Source organism: Carlito syrichta, unplaced genomic scaffold (assembly GCF_000164805.1).
Source record: "Carlito syrichta isolate Samal-C Ts95f unplaced genomic scaffold, Tarsius_syrichta-2.0.1 Scaffold274453, whole genome shotgun sequence".
Classification (NCBI taxonomy): domain Eukaryota; kingdom Metazoa; phylum Chordata; class Mammalia; order Primates; family Tarsiidae; genus Carlito; species Carlito syrichta.
Genome location: NW_007218549.1, coordinates 18,211 through 31,114, shown reverse-complemented (window position 1 = coordinate 31,114; position 12,904 = coordinate 18,211). Strand labels below are relative to the sequence as shown.

General features: G+C 40.5%; 1 long non-coding RNA gene across 1 annotated transcript; it reads right to left on the bottom strand.

Moving 5' to 3' along the window:
* Positions 1-10,126: 10,126 nt before the first annotated feature.
* Positions 10,127-10,720, bottom strand: LOC110595125. The gene is made up of 2 exons (XR_002481620.1): positions 10,580-10,720; positions 10,127-10,304 (listed from the first exon to the last, which is right to left on the bottom strand). It is a non-coding gene; the product is annotated as an uncharacterized LOC110595125 (long non-coding RNA).
* Between the last annotated feature and the right edge of the window lie 2,184 nt (positions 10,721-12,904).

Genomic DNA, 12,904 nt, shown 5'->3' with positions numbered 1-12,904 from the left:
CCCTCTGCCCCCGCCCACCCCCTGCGATTTCCCACTACTGACAGTCCTTATCCTATAGTATTAGAATAAGTGTTTAAGGTCCACTTATGAGTGAGAACATGTGATTTTCTTTTTAATTTTATTGACTTATTTACTTATTATTTAATTTTTTTTTTTTTTAGTTGGAGTCTCACTCTGTCGCCCAGACTGGAGTGCAGTGGCACACTCACGGCCACCCCAGAGCTGGCCTGCTGGTTCCTGGGATCCTTCAGCCTCAAACTTCCAAGTAGCCGGAACAACAGGCGTGCGCTACACGCTGGGTTCATTTTTTGATTTATTGTAGAGACAAGGTCTCGCTAAATTGCCCGGGTTGGTTTTGAACCTGCAGGCTCAGGCAATCCACTCACCTCGGTCTCCCAAAGTGCTGGGATTACAGGCCGAGTGTCTGAGTTCTGACTTCTTTTTAATTTTGAAATAAAAAGTTAGCTGGGCTTCATAGCACACACCTGTAGTCTCAGCTACCAGGAGGCTGAGGCACAAGGTTCACATAGCTCGGAAGGTCGAGGTTACAGTGAATTATGATCATGCCACTGCACTCCAGCTTGGGAGACAAGGTGAGACTCTGTCTCAAGAAAAAAAAAATCAGAAAAATATTTTTTAAAAAACCATATGAATCAAAATCTTATGCCTTCTATTTTGGTGACTGCATACCAAAAATAAAATCATTTTGCTGTCTACCCAAATCACACCTCATAAACTCCTATAATATTTTATAAATACAACAATTTTTAAAAGGTATTCGCCACAGCAATATACTAAGTGTCAGACTGAAAATTTAGCCAATGTTGCCTACTTTATATAATTTAATGAGTTTCATAAAATGTTTAACTCAGTATAGTAATAATTAGCTCTGTTTTTGACCGTACATAATTAATTGAGTCTCATTTATTCATAGATGTAAGGCAAGCAGGTAGGAGGTGGAGAGAAGTATTTTTTAAACTTTTTTAGGTTTGAGGCATCAAAGAGAATCTGAAAGATTATAGACTTTCTTCAAAACAAACAAACAAACAAACAAAAATCAAATTCATATTCTATAGTACCTTACATACAATTTCAGGAATCTGAGTGATATTTTCCAAAGTATCACCCATTGGCCAGCTGCTTCCAAATTTCTTGCAGCTCTACTTAAAAGTTCAGATTCCTGAGTCCCACTACAGACTTACTGGATTAGCCCAGAAATAGTATTTTTAACAAGGGCCACAGGTGACATTATTTAAAAATAAACTTTACTCATCAAAAGAAAATGCACACACACAAATAGCATATTATTTTAAAAATCAAATAGTACTGAAAAGATTATGATAAAGAACAACAGTCTCCTATCCCATTCATTCTCACACCCAGTCCTAGTCCTATAGGTTATCACCCTCGACTTCTCTTGCTAATTCCAATGACATTTCTCTCCATATCTTTAAAAAATTATATGTCTATATCACTGTGTCTTGATTTGCCAATTTTAGTCCTTGTCCATTGACTTTTTGCCATGGTGAATAAATACTAGGTTCAAGTTCCTCTACCCCAACTTTTTTCTTCCTATGTCCCCAAATATAGAGTTATATGTAATTAAAATCAATCATTAATTTTAATTAACTTTCTTCTTTTGTTCTTTATTTTATAGATGAGGTCTTGTTCTGTCGCCCAGGCTAGAGTGCAGTGGCAGGTCCATAGCTCACTACACCCTTGAACTCCTGGGCTCAAGTGATCCTCCCACCTCAGTCTCCTGAGTAGCAGGGATTACAGGTGTGTACCACCACACTCAGTTAATGACATTACAATATTAAAACTATATACTATTCAGAGCCAAATACTGCATCACAACCTTTTTTTTCTTGCACAATCTGTCATTTTTTCCCCTGAACTTAATAACTGCATCACTTTGGAAAACATCTACCTATTGTTAACTTTCTCTCAGTGTTTCAGCATCTTTGCCATATAATTACCAGTGATATTTTTTATGCTCAAACACTTAAGTTTCACTTTCCTGAGCAACTTCTGATGTCCTCTTCCCTCTCCCTCCTCTCTGGCCTAATTGCTTCCCAGAGATCTTCAGACATTCCTTTTTTCCACCCTAGGAATTTCCTTGTTGCTTTTCTTCATGGGTTTTTCTCTCCTGTATCATTCATTGTTTTACTTCCCAATTTTGCTAACCTGTTTTCTAAGAAAGGATGCACAAGTGTGTCATCTTTGAGACCTTGTGTATCTGAAAATGTGTGTATTCTATATGACTTGGTTTACAGGTTAGTTTGGTGAAGGACTCCAGACTAAATATTGTTTTCCTTCTGAATTTTTAGGGCTGTGCTCTATCATCTTCTATCATCAAGGGCAACTGGTAACAACTCTAATGCTATTCTGAGTCCTCTTCCTTTTTTTTTTTTTTGTGATCAGCTTTTTCCTCTCTAAAAGATTTTAGAATTTTTTTTCCTTAGCTAAGATGTTCCGAAAAAAAAAATTTTTTTTTGAGTTGGAGGTCTCACTCTGTTGCTCAAGCTGGAGTATGGTGGCATAGTCATGGCTCACTGCATCCTCAACCTCCTGGGCTCAAGCAATCCTTCCACATCAGTCTCCCAGGTTACCAGGACTACAGGCACATGCATTATGTCTGGTTAATTTTTTTTATTTTTGTAGAGACAAATATGTTGCCTAGGCTGGTCTCAAACTCCAGGGATCAAACAATCCTCTCACCCTGGCCTCTCAAAGTACTGGGATTACAGGCATTAGCCATCGCACTTGGCCATGTTCTGAAATGTAATGATGATGTGCCATCGCCCAGGCTGGAGTGCAGTGGCGCTCACATCCACCCCACACCCTGTTGGGCTCAGGTGATCCTTCCGCCTCAGTCTTCCAAGTAGCCGGAACTACAGACGTGTGCTACCATGCCCAGCTAATTTTTTAATAATTTTTAAATTAAATTTTAAAAAATTTAATTTTAATTCCCTCACCTTGGCCTCCCAAAGTGCTGGGATTACAGGCTTGAGCCACTGCACCTGGTCTCCTCTATTATTTATTTGATGATTTGTTCTCCTTCTGTTTTCTTGGAAACTCCTAAAATCACTATATACTTCTCAAGCACTTTCTTGTTTTCCTCCTCTGTTGCTTCCATTTTGGTTTTTTTTTTTTTTATTTTTTGTATTAGAGTTGGAGTCTCACTCTGTCGCCCAGACTGGAGTGCAGTGGTCGCTGCCGGCCACTGCAGCCTCGACCTGCTGGGCTCTGGCGATCCTTCCGCCTCAGCCTTCCAAGTAGCCAGAACTACAGGTGCGCGCTACCATGCCAGCTAATTTTTTTTTAATTTATTGTAGAGATGAGGGCTCGTCAAGCTGCCCAGGTGGGTTTCGAACCCATGGGCTTAGGCAATCCTCTCACCTCAGCCTCCCAAAGCGTGGGATTACAGGCTGAGCCTCCGAGCCCGGCTCCATTTTGTTTTATAGACATTTCTTTTGTCTCTTTGATACTACTCAGTCACAGTTTTTTTGAAGTTGCCTTTTCCTTGCTTTGTCCCCATTCCATCAGGTCCCTTTTACTTCTATACATGTGCTTTCCTTACTATGCTGGAGGTATTTCTCAAATGTCCAGTGACTCTTGGTTTACCCTTCATGACACCCTGCATAGTTGCTTAGTTCTCTGTGTAGGGTACTGATTCGGGAAGTTCAACAGCAGATGCTCCAGCAATGAACCAGCTCTTTACTGGACTTCTCTCCCCGCAAATATCTAGAGAGCTTTGCTCTGCTGCTGTTTTATTTTGCTGGGAGCTGAGCATCCACTTAATCCTCTTCTTTGTTATTATTTATTTTTTTTGAGTTGGGGTCTCACTCTGTCTTCCAGGCTGGAATGCAGCGGTACAATCACAGCTCACCATAGCCTCAATCTCCTGGGCTCAGGCAATCCTTCCGCTTCAGCCTCCTGAGTAGTTGGGACTACAGATGCATGTCACCATACCTGGCAAATTTTTTAAAAAATTTTTTATAGAGACGAGGTCTTGCTATGTTGCCCAGGCTGGTCTCGAAGTCCTGGGTTCAAGCAATTCTCTCACCTTGGCCTCCCTAAGTGCTGGGATTATGGGTATGACCCATCGTGCCAGGCCTAATCCCCCCTTTAGGTTTATTGACAGTTGTCCAGTTATGCAGGGTGGGCACAGAAAGGAACCTAGGATCTGTTTCAGATATAGGCTTTCACCTACCCCTCATATTTTGAGCCTACACCTGACCTCCCCTTTAGTGACACCCGGTACACCTCAAAAGCTGAAGGTCTCTTAGAACTTCATACTTAGGTTTTGACCTCTTCCTCTCTGCTAAATTAATTACTTCTCCATCTGCTTTCCATCTCCCAAATGCTTGTCTTTGTCAGAACACTTGTTGAATCTCTGGCTCTAGCTTTGTCTTTCCCCTTCCTTTGTCTTTATTCTTGTAAGTTAATGCCTTTTTATTCCTTTCCTTTTAGTAAGCTTTGAAGAGGTGAGAGGTGGGGGGCAGGAATGCTTGTCTGCAAATCACGATTTTTAAACAGCATTCCAAAATAATTCTTGTGTAACACACACTTGAGGGTCTCTGGCTAGAACATAGTTGGTACTGGAATACTGACTGATGACTGACTAAATACATCGTGAACTAGATGCGTTTAGGAAGAATTGTTGATTTAAAAGCAGTAAATCATGATGTTTATTGAACTACTGACCTAGGGAGTCATTAGATCCCAAAATAAAGCTCCCTGCTTAATACATAAATAAGCAAAAAAAAAAAAAAAAGGAAGAAAGAAAGGCCACAGATATATTAACTGTATCTATTTCTATCTTTTCTATTTTTTGAGTTGAAGTCTGACTCTTGTCACCCAGGCTGGAGTGCTGTGACATGGTCACTGCAGTCTTAACCTACTGGGCCCAGGTGATCCTTCCACTTCAGCCTTCCAAGTAACTGGAACTACAGACTCATGCCACCACGCCCAGCTAGTTTTTGTGATTTATTGTAGAGACGAGGTCTCACCAAGTTGCTCAGGCTGGTCTCAAATCCCCGGGCTCAGGCAGTCCTCTCGCCTTGGCCTCCCATGCATGGTGCTGGGATTACCGGTTGAGCCAATGCATCCAGCCTCTATTTCTATCTTTCTGGGTTAATAGATACACTATTCATCTTTGTGCTTTTCTGCATCTTCTAAATTTTATGCGCTGCATTATGATAGTTTGAGTTACTGGAAAGTTTCTGTACCTCTCTCAACACCCCACCTCTAGAGGTGAAATAAAGTCCACAGAGTTTGAAACATATACATTAATTGAACAAACTTTTATTAAGTGCCTAGACCAAAGTGAAACACTACAGCAGCATTAATAGATAGGTAAATATTTCTTGACTCAAAGCTGAAAAGAAACTAAAAAAAAGTTTGAGTTGGGAGAAGAACGTGTCTTGTGGGCATTTTTTTCTTTCTAACAATAAGAAGGAACAAGATCATATCAACATACTAACATTTATTTAAAATGTTTTCAGTGCCTTTATCTCACAGAATCCACGCATGTTGTTGGAGATGAGAAAACCTGTGACCCACTGTCCTGTTCCATGAGAAAGAATCCATGGCCATGGTATAGTGGGCTCTTGAAAAATACTCAGGGAGCATATAGCTATCTGCATTTTGTAATTTATAAATTAATGTGTATGTGGCCAGTTCTCTTGGTTGTTTAACCAACATATTTTCCCCACTCTTCCCTTCTCTCTGTGAGAGACTTGGTTTAGTTCTGTGAAGACCCTTCCCCCATGTGATTCAGGGAATATCCTCATTAATCAAAGTCAGTCATAGCTAACACCACATCTTCCTTGCCAGTGATTAGATGCTGCAGAGCTTCTGAGATGAGACACACTGGAAGAGACTACCTGCATCTTCTTCTGCATAGAATCCTAGGAACTTGGTGGCCATCACTACAGCTGCATAGAATCCTAGGAACTTGGTGGCCATCTTGGTACCAGCCTGAAGAAGAATTTATACACAAGGAAAGAAGAGCCAAGAAAATCTTAGAGAAGCATGCCATCACTGCAGCCTGTCCTACCTCTGGACCTACTATTTTATGAGGTAGCATATCCCTTTAGTGTTTAGATCAATTTGGGTTGGAGCTTCTATTACTTGTAGCAAAAAGCAATAATAATTGACATAGTATGCTTTGTCTCAGGAAGGGGATTTGGTGCAAGAGGGAGATGAGAGAAAAAGTAGATAATATTAAATGCTATGAAATTCAGAAAGACAAAATTCACACTTGGGGTCAGATTCTTTACAGAGCTGATTTGGAAATGTTGAGGCAAAAGGGCTTCAGGGTTAAGCCAGGCAACCAGAAACAAAAGAAGTCTGAGCCCCATGTATGACCAGTTTCCTAATGGGGACCTGTAACTGGACAGCAGTAATCTCTTCCTCCCAAAACAAATAAATGGAAAAAGTTCAGGAAGTCTTCCTAATTTAGCGATTATTATAGAAAATTTTTTGTAAGGACTCAGTACTTACCATGCAGCAGGCACGGTGAACTTCATTAGTTTACTGACTGGTTCATTAAGTCAGGCATTAAACAAATGTACATTTGAGGTATACCATGTCCCAGGCATATTAGTCAACAAGTCAGACATAGTCTCTGACCTAAAGGAATAAGTTTAGTGTGAAACAAAACTATTCTATTTATTTATTGATTAATTACTAATTTGATGAGTGCTTTAAAGGAATAAAAAAGAGTGGTAAGTCCTAGCACGGTGGCTCACACCTGGAATCCCAGCACTTTGGGAGATCGAGGTAGGAGGATTGCTTGAGGCCAGGGATTTGAGACTAACCTGGACAACGTAGCAAGACTCCATCTCTACAAATAAATAAAATGCAAAAAATTAGCTGGATGTGGTGGCGCATGCCTGTAGTCTTAGTTACTCAGGAGGTTGAGGCAGGAGGATTGCTTGAGCCCAGGTTGTTGAGACTGCAGTGAGCTATTGTACCATACACTACAGTCTGGTAACAGAGTGAGATCCCTTCTCTTAAAGAAAGGATGGGGGGTGGTAAAACAGAAACACTGGGGCAAGGTGGGTCCTTAATTAAGAATGGAGACAGAGGGGATCAGCCAATGTGTGAATAAATGACATTAAATTGACAAATGAAAGATAAATAGGAGTAAACCAGATAGAGCTGTGGGATGAGGTGGAGACATTCCTGGCAAAGGAGGCTTGGTAGAAGAAATGAAAGCACACCAGTGTGGCTGGAACATAGCAAGTCACTGGGCAATGTGAGATGAACTTGGTGGGGGAAGCAAGGACCCAATCATGTAGGACTTTGTTGGCAATGCTATGAGTCTCGAATTCCATTAAGGGCAACAAGAAACCACTAAAAAGTCCAAATCAAGGAAGTGCCATGAAACACAACTGATGTTTTCAAATAATCCCTACAGTAGCTGCATTTCGAGTAGATAGGAGTTGGGCAAGCAAGTAACCAATTTTTGCTACTGCAGACATCCATGACATAATGGTGGCTTGGATTAGGGTGGTAGCAATGGATATAAAGATAAATGAATGTGAGAAGTAGTTTGGATAATGAGAGACAGAGAAGGGAGAAAGAGAAGGGGTAAGAATGTTTCCTGGGTTTCATTTTAAACAGAGGAGTAAGAGGGAGGTGCTATTCACTGAAACAGGGAAGATGGCAAAAGAAGCAGGACTTGGAACAGGTAAAACTCACAAGTTTAGTGTGGGACGCTTATAAGGTATTCAAGTGGACACGTCAATAGATCGCTGACTCTCAAATTCTGGAAGAGAGGTCAGCATCAGAGGTCAAAGATAGGTGTCATGTCATCAACACATAGACAGAACTTAAAGTCACAGGAATGGATGAGTTTATCTAGGGAGATGAAGAGTGGTGATAAGAAGACTAGTGCTGAGAGGAGAAGCCCTGGGGAATTTCCTATTTTAAAGGGTGGGAGACTGGGCTTGGTGGCTCAGCCTGTAATCTCAGCACTTTGGGAGGCCAAGGCAAGTGGATTGCCTGAGCTTGCGGGTTTGAGACCAGCCCAGGCAACTTGGCGAGATCTCATTTCTACAATAAAAATAAAAATAAAAAAATCAACTGGGCATGGTAGCATGCGCCTATAGTTCTGGCTACTTGGAAGGCTGAGGCAGGATTGCCAGAGCGCAGCAAGTCGACACTGGGATGGCTGTGTACGTGCCACTGCACTCCAGCCTGGGTGACAGAGTGAGACTCCAACTCAAAAAAAAAAAAAACCTTAAAAAAAAAATAAGGGTGGAAGAGGAAGACCCTCCAGAGGAAGTGGCAGGAGTAGCTAATAAGGTTAGTCAAAACTAGAAGAGGTCTGCAGTACCCAAGGATGATTTCTAGAGGGAGGGAGTGGTCAGTTATACTGATTGCACAGTAAACAGAAAAATGTCCCTTGATTTCAGCACCATGGAGGGCACTGATTGCCACTGTGATTATCAGGTGGACAAAGTTCTGTTGCAAATATCAGAATAATTAATTTATAGTGAATAATCCCTTGTGTCATCAGGGTTCAATGGATTCAATTTTCTTTTTTCCTTTCATTTTATTTTTTTCTCTTTTAATTTTTTTGTTTTAAAGATGTGGAGTACAATTCAGGGTTAGGTATATAAATGATCATCATGCAGGTACCCTTGTTGATGAGGTGTGCCCCTTCTTCCCCAGGCAGATTCCCACTACTGCCAATCCCGCTTCACCACCTGCCTGCCGGCAGTTGGATTCAATTTTAGATTTTGAGTTTTCTTCCTGAGACATTTTAGTTGCTTATAAGGATGGCTATTTCGTCTATTTTATTCTTACTTAGACTCTTATGTCTCCCCCCCAATTTTTCCTTTTGAAAAATATAATAAAACTCATTCTATTCTGCAATTACCACATAGGGTCCACTAGACCCTATCATAACTTACAGGATTTTAGTAATCTTGATTGCCTCTAGCTTCAGACATTTTGCTATATCATTATCCTAGGAATTATTTCAAATCACTCAACAACTATCCCCAATTATACAAGACAAAAATAATAAGATAAAGCATTCTAAATCACTTAGAAGTTGATTCAAAAGTGAAATAAATCATCACTATTAGATCATCTTTCTGTTATCTTATTAGAATGCCCAAAATACTCCATCATCTTTTAAGAGGGTAGAAAAAAAATTGGAGACATTATCTTTGTAGTTTTTATTGTTATTGTTTTAAAGCTTTTATTAATCACTGATAAAAATTCAGAATTTTTCATTTTTTTTTCAATAATGGCAAAGAGAAGAAAATTGATAAATACACTTCCAAGCATTAGAAAAATCAGAAAAATGCAAAAAGGTAGAGAAAAGAACTCTAGATTTTAATAATGACAGTGACTTTTTTTTTTTTTTTTAAAAGAGACCAGGTCTCACGCTGCCATCTAGGCTAGAATTCAGTGGTGTGATCATAGCTCACTATAACCTTGAACTGGGCTCATGCAATCTTCCCACTTCAGTCTCCTTAGTAGCTAGGACTACAGACACATGCCTCCACTTCCAGCAAGCTGTTTTTATTTTTTTGTAGACATGGGGTCTTGCTACATTATACAGGATGGTCTCGAACTTCTAGCCTCAAGCAATCCTCCTGCCTCGGCCTCCCAAAGTGCTGGAATTACAGTTGCGAGCCACTGTGTCTGCCGTAAATTTATCATATCATAGTCTGGAATCTCAGACTATGAGTCTTCAGATGATGATACCCTAGATGAACTTTCTCAAACTCAAGAACTGATGATTCAAGGATAAAAAGGAAATATGATAGTCTCATCCAGTTAGTCATTTAACAGGAATGACTTCCTTATTCAGTATTTTGCAACAAGAATCTGAGCCATCCTAAAAAGATGTGTGATATATTGTCATCTTTTATGATGTGCCTCAAATATACTTCATACAGTTTGTAAGCCAACAAATGATAAAGGCAGATGTATATAAACAAAGGTGAATGGAAGTGAATATATGAGATAGAGATGAAAAAATTCATTGAATTTCTCACTGCAATTGGTGTTTATAAATCTAAAAATGAAAATGTTTTCCAGCTAAGAAGCAAATAAAATGGCTACCCTCTCCTTAACAAAATCATGAGCCATCACAGTTTTCAAAAGTATTGCTTTTTATTTATTCAAGTGCAAGAAGCAGCAAAAGTAATTACAAGCTGGTACCATTAGAGATGTATTTGAAATCTGAAATCAATACTTACAAGAGGATTGTTTCTGGTTCTTATATGTTGACTGATAAGTATCAGCTGCGTTCAAAGAACACTGCCCATTTCCTTCAAATGCAGGAAAATACAGAATAAAAAGTTGGGTTTGCAACGCTTAAATTAACAATTTTTAAACATTATTTTCAATATTCCTTTATCCCTGCCTCTGTAAATGATTTGCAAAATGACTTAAAAATATGAAAAAACAAAATGAGGACCATTGGTAATGAGTGTTTTCTCTAGCATACTGAGACTTATACAGATGGGGGTTTGTCTCACAGAACAGACAACAGAGGACAAAAACGTGAACCTCTCTCATAGAGGGCTTAGAAGTATTATCTCACCTAATGGGCAGTGTCAGCTTAGATAGGGGGACTGTGGCTCAATAACATCTCAAGGACTCCGCTCACTTCCACCTCTCTGCTCTGCCATCAGACCTGGCTTTAGTCTCAGGATCTTGTAGCAGGATAGTTGTGGCATTAGTTTTAGCTAGACAACAAACAAAGGAAGGAAACAAAAACTACTTACATCTCTCTATTAAGAGTGAGGAAACTTTTCCAAGAATAACTCCTTCTCCTTCAGCTCCTTTCCCTCTCGCCTTCCAGTAGGGAGAAGGTATAGCAGGTATCAGGTAGGCTACAAAGTGTTAGTGACAGACTAACTACAGAAGCAGAACTAAAACAACGTATAGAACACATGCTAATTGAGAACTCTCCTCAGGAGTCAGAATGGACCAGGATAAGTAAGCCAGCCCTTTATAAGTTCCCTTTTCCCATCTTGGTGTCATTCTGTCCTCTCCAAGCATCCAGGATATTGTCTTACTTCCTGTTCCTCTTGGCAGCTGCATACAGGAACAGCCAGCTGGTATATTTTCTAAGATAGAGTAGGATGAGGTGAAAAAAGTAGACTGAATTGGGAGATGAGCCACATAACCAGCTATGACAAGCCTCAGGGACCAGCAGTGACCAATGGATAAGAGACAAAAGACTGCGTTTCTGCAGCCACTTTGAAGAGCCAAGAAGAAAAATAGTAAGTCTGGAAAAGAGCCGTTTCCCAGAACTATTTTGGCTAGGGTTTTTGTATGCTTTAAAAATTCAAAGCAGGAGGTATGGCCAGCACCAGGATGAGGAAGAATGTGATACTGAGAGGAAGCAAAGGGAGAAAGAGGAGAGGGGAACTATTTCAGTTCCTTTTTTTCTCCCCAAACTGAGATCCTGTCCTTAATAATTTTAAGGGCACATTCTCCCTTTAAAGTTGCCCAGTTAAGATCAAAATTGAAGATGGTGGCTGGGACAGGCTATGATTTTTTAATGACCACTTTTGTATGATCTTGTACACTTGGACAGGCTGGAATTGAAACAATCCTTGGAAGTGAGAAACAAGGGACACTGTGCCAAATTTTTCTTCTATACGCAGTTACAAAAACTGCTAGGCTCATGCAAAGTATGCAGATTTTAGTCTGACGAATAGAAGACATTTTCTGATCAAGGGTACGGTAAGGAGAGGTGGTGTGTTGCTGGCCATAGTATGACCTGGAACCGTGTCTTAAAGTCACAGCAGATGAAGCCAGTACCTACCATATAGGATATCAGCCAACACTGATAAAAGGTCAGGTCCTCAGTAAACAGAAAAACAGCAAAGTTGCAAAATGGAGCAAAAGGATGATTGCTCATCAGCATGAACACCTAATCCACCATTTTAACAGTAAAAATCTGAAGAAAAAAAAAGACTGACTTTCAGTTTCTATCACCTTTCCTTTACCTGTGTGAAATTTCAGCACATCATCATTCACAGCTAGTTTCCAACCAAGGCCAGAAATCTACACAATAAAAAAAGATAGTGCAAATTAAAATAGGCACAGAACAGATATTTTTGATTACTTATGTTTATGCCTTTTTGAGTCTCTAAGAGTCCTTTGAACTAAGAGAGCCCAGGTGGGAGGCAGGGTTGGGATCATACTGACTTTATGATCCATCACCAGAAAAATGATGGATCCCAGTGCAGTGAAACGTAGATTAAGAAACTGCTTTGAGTCTGGCAAGGTCCTTCATTACCACAGGCTGTCTGGAGCCCTCCATCGTAGGATTAAATTCCAAGGGGGACTGGAGTGGAACTGGGCAGGAAAGAGAACTCCAACACACCAACTCCTCCCTTCCCCAAACCAAGTAATATCTGCCGTTGGCAACAGATTAAGATGTGCCTTGATTGTTAAATATGCATTAAGAAATCTATCCCTTGTTATAAAACAGTTTCTCTTAAGTTTCCAGATTTATGTAGTGAGTTCCATGCCCTTTTAAAATAGGGCTTAACATCTCACATGGGTTTTCCCAAAAGTTCTTTACATAACCATGGTAGGGTGGCCCCAGACAACAAACGAAACAAATGATCTGAATAAACAGTCTAAATTAAATTTTTGAAAATGCCTGGAGAAGTCAAATACGGATGTGGAGGAAACGAGTCCATACCCCGGAGCCGTGAACTTACATCACAGCAGCCTCAGTCTGAAACCCACTCCCGGCACAACCTTCCGGAAACGCGCCCTAGTACCTGAACAAAGCGAGGACCAAGTTCAGGGGCTTTGTCTCCAAAGAACAAAGATCGGCCGGGCGCGCCCGGGCTCGGGAGGATGAAGCCTCCCCGGGCGCCCAGGCCACTCGCGGGCCCGCCCA